This window comes from Mustela lutreola, chromosome X (assembly GCF_030435805.1).
Source record: "Mustela lutreola isolate mMusLut2 chromosome X, mMusLut2.pri, whole genome shotgun sequence".
NCBI lineage: Eukaryota > Metazoa > Chordata > Mammalia > Carnivora > Mustelidae > Mustela > Mustela lutreola.
Genome location: NC_081308.1, coordinates 70229941 through 70234708, shown reverse-complemented (window position 1 = coordinate 70234708; position 4768 = coordinate 70229941).

Here is a 4768-nt window from a genome sequence, read left to right as displayed (position 1 = left end):
GAGACAACCTATAGAAAGAAGGACTTCACAGGCAAAATGGTGTCAATAAAAACTTACTTTTCAATAATCACTCTCAATGTGAACAGCCTAAATGCTCCCATAAAATAGCACAGGGTTGCATACTGGATAAAATTACAGGACCCATCCATATGCTGTCTATAAGAGACACATTTTTAACCTAAAGATACATCAAGACTGAAAGTGAAGGGATGTTGAATCATCTTTCATACCAACAGTACTCAAAGAAAAGCTGAGGTAGTGATTCTCATATCAGATAAATTAGTAAAAACTGTAGTAAGAGATACAGAAGGACCCTACTTCTTTCTTAAGGTCTCTATCCACCAAGAAGATCTAAAAATTATAAATATTTATGTCCCCAATATGGGAGCAGCCAACTACATAAGCCAACTGTTAATCAAGATAAAGAGTCATATTGATATAAATACATCAATTGTATGGGATCTTTTTTGTTTTTCATTTCTTTTCAGTGTAACAGTATTCATTGTTTTTGCACCACAACCAGAGCTCCATGCAATATGTGCCCTTCCTAATACACACAAACTGGTTCCCCCAACCTCCCACCCTCCATCCCTTCAAGACCCTCAGGTTGTTTTTCAGAGTCCATAGTCTCTCATGGTTCACCTGCCCTTCCAATTTCCCTCAACTCCCTTCTCATCTTTATCTCTCCATGTCCTCCATGTTATTTGTTATGCTCCACAAATAAGTGAAACCATATGATAATTGACTCTCTCAGCTTGACTTATTTCACTCAGCATAATCTCTTGCAGCCCCATTCATGTTGCTACAAAAGTTGGATATTAATCCTTTCTGATAGAGACATAATACTCATAGTGTATATGAACCACATCTTTCTTATCCATTCATCCCTTGAAGATCATCTTGGTTCTTTCGAGAGTTTGGCGACCATGGCCATTGCTGATATAAACATTGGGGTACAGATGGCCCTTCTGTTCACTACATCTGTATCTTTGGGGTAAATACCAGGTAGTGCAACTGCAGTTGAAGCTGCAAGTAGCTGCAAGCATAAGCTCTATTTTTAAGTTCTTAAGGAATCTCCACACTTCTCCAAAGTGGCTGCACCAACTTGCAATCCCACCAACAGTGTAAGAGGGTTCCCCTTTCTCCACATCTTCTTCAACACATGTAGTTTCATGTCTTGCTAATTTTGGCCATTCTAACTGTTGTAAGGTGATATCTCAATGTGGATTTAATTTGAATCTCCCTGATGGCTAGTGATGATGAACATTTTTTAATGTATCTGATAGTCATATGTATGTCTTCATTAGAGAAGTATCTGATCATATCTTCTGTCGTTTTTTTGATATGATTATCAGTTTTGTGTGTGTTGAGTTTGAGGAGTTCATTATAGATCCTGGATATCAACCTTTTGCCTGTACTGTCATTTGTAAACATCTTCTCCCTTTCCGTGGGTTGTCTCTTTGTATTGTTGACTGTTTCCTTTGCTGTGCAGAAGCCTTTGATTTTGATGAAGTCCCAAAAGTTCATTTTTGCTTTTGTTTCCTTTGAGACATATCTTGAAAGAAGTTGCTGTGGCTGATATGGAAAAGGTTACTGCCTATGTTCTCCTCCAGGATCCTGATGGATTCCTGTCTCATGTTGAGGTCTATTATCCATTTCGAGTTTATCTTTGTGTACAGTGTAAGAGAATGGTCGCGTTTCATTCTTCTACATATAGCTGTCCAGTTTTCCCAGCACCATTTATTGAAGAGACTGTCTTTTTTCCACTGTATATTTTTTCCTGTTTTGTCAAAGATTATTTGACCATAGAGTTGAGGATCCATATCTGGGCACTCTACTCTGTTTTGCTGGTCTATGTGTCTGTTTTTATGCCAGTACTGTGCTGTCATGGTGATCACAGCTTTGTATTAAAGCTTGAAATCAGGTAGCGTGATGCCCCCCGTTTTATTTTGGTTTTTCAACACTTCCTTAGCGATTTGTGGTCTCTTCTGATTCCATACAAATTTTTGGATTATTTCCTCCAGCTCTTTGAAAAATATCGGTGGAATTTTGATCAGAATGGCATTAAAAGTATAGATTGCTCTAGGCAGTATAGACATTTTAACAATGTTTATTCTTCTGATCCAAGAGCATGGAATGGTCTTTCATCTGTTTGTGTCTTCTTCAATTTCTTTCATGAGTGTTCTGTAGTTCCTCAAGTACAGATCCTTTACTTCTTTGGTTAGGTTCATTCCCAGGTATCTTATGGTTCTTGGCACTATAGTAAATGGAATCAATTCTCTAATTTCCCTTTCTGTATTTTCATTGTTAGTGTATAAGAAAGCCACTGATTTCTGTACATTGACTTTGTATCCTGCCACGTTGCTGAATTGCTTTATGAGTTGTAGTAGTTTGGGGGTGGAGTCTTTTGGGTTTTCCATATAAAGAATTACGTCATCTGTGAATAGAGAGAGTTTGACTTCTTCATTGCCAATTTGGATACATTTTATTTCTCTTTGTTGTCTGATTGCTTTTGGTAGGAATTCTAATACTATGTTGAACAAGAGTGGCGAGAGTGGCCATCCTTGTTGTTTTCCTGATCTCAAGGGGAAGGCTGCAAGCTTTTTTCCCATTGAGGATGATATTTTCTGTGGGTCTTTCATAGATAGATTATTCCCTGCATATTCTCAGATAATAATGCTTTGAAACTGGAGCTCAATCACAAGGAAAAGTTCAGAAGGAACTCAAACACCTGGAAGTAAAGATCACCTTGCTGAAGAATGCTTGGATCAACCAGGAGATCAACGAAGAACTGAAACAATTCATGGAAACCAATGAGAATGAAGACATTTCGGTCCATAACCTATAGGATACAGCAAAGGTTGTCCTAAGGGGGAGATACATAGCCATCCGAGTCTCCCTCAAAAAAATTGAAAAATCCAGAACACACCAGCTGTCTCTACATCTTAAGGAACTGCAGAATCAACAACAAATCAAACCAACTCCACACAAAAAAAGGGAAACAATCAAGATTAGAGCTGAGATCAATGAGGTAGAAGCCAGAGATATAGTTGAACATATCAATGAAACTAGAAGCTGGTTTTTTGAAAGAATAAATAAGAGTGATAAACCATTGGCCACACTAATCCAAAAGAAAAGAGAGAAAGCCCAAATTAATAAAATTATGAGTGAAAATGGAGAGATCACTAGTATCATAAAGGAAGTAGAAACAATCATCAGAAGTTATTATCAACAGTTATATGCCAATAAGCTTATCAACCTACCTAAAATGGATGCATTCCTGGAAAACTATAAACTTCCAAAATTGAACCAGGAAGAAATTGACAACCTGAATAGATTGATATCTAATAAAGATATTGAAGCAGTGATCAGAAACCTCCCAAAAAACAAGAGCCCAGGACCCAATAGATGCCCTGGGGAATTCTACCAAACTTTCAAAGAAGAAATAACACCTATACTCCTGAAGCTGTTTCAAAAAATTGAAGCAGAAAGAAAACTTCCAGACTCTTTCTATGAAGCCAGTATTACCCTGATCCCCCAATCCAGGCAAAGACCCTACCAAAAAGGAGAATTTCAGACCAATATCACTGATGAATATGGATGCTAAGATTCTCAGCAAAATCCTAGCAAACAGGATCCAACAGCACATTAAAAAGATTATCCACCATGACCAGGTGGGATTCATCCCTGGGTTACGAGGATGGTTCAATATTTGCAAATCAATCAGTGTGATAGAACAAATCAATAAGAGGAGAGAGAAGAACCACATGGTCCTCTCAATTGATGCAGAAAAAGCATTTGACAAAACCCAGCATCCGTTCCTGATTAAAACGCTTCAAAGTATAGGGATAGAGGGAACATTTCTGAACTTCATCAAATCCAGGTTTTTTTTTTTTTAATTCTTTAATTTCCTGGTTTACCCATTCATTCTCCAGTAGCATGTTCTTTAATCTCCATGGATTTATGGTCCTTCCAAATGTTTTCTTCTGATTGACTTCAAGTTTCATAGCATTCTGGTCTGAAAATATGCATGGTATGAGTAATTTGTCTGTTTTTGTTGAGACCTGATTTGTGACAAAGTATGTGATCTATTTTGGAGAATGTACCATGTGCACTCAAACAGAATGTGTATTCTGCTGCTTAAGGATGAAATATCTGTTAGGTCCATCTGGTCCAGTGAGTCATTGAAAACCCTTGCTCCGAGAGAGGAGTCAAGATGGTGGAGAAGTAGCAGGCTGAGACTACTTCAGCTAGCAGGAGATCAGCTAGATAGCTTATCTAAAGATTGAAACACCTGCAAATCCATCGGCAGATAGAAGAGAAGAACAGCAATTCTGGAAACAAAAACAACCACTTTTGAAAGGTAGGACTGACGGAGAAGTGAATCCAAAGCGACGGGAAGATAGACCCTGGGGGGAGGGGCCGGCTCCCGGCAAGCGGCGGAGCAATGGAGCACAAAATCAGGACTTTTAAAAGTCTGATCCACTGAGGGACATCGCTCCAGAGGCTAAACCAGGGCGAAGCCCACGCGGGGTCAGCATGGCCTCAGGACCCACAGGGTCACAGAAGGATCGGGGGTGTCTGAGTGAAAAAAAGAACAAGAGGCAGGACCGAAGGCTAGGGACCTAATCAATACAGACATTGGTAATATGTCAGATCTAGAGTTCAGAATGACAATTCTCAATGTTCTAGCCGGGCTCACAAAAGGCATGGAAGATATTAGAGAAACCCTCTCGAGAGATATAAAAGCCTTTTCTGGAGAAATAAA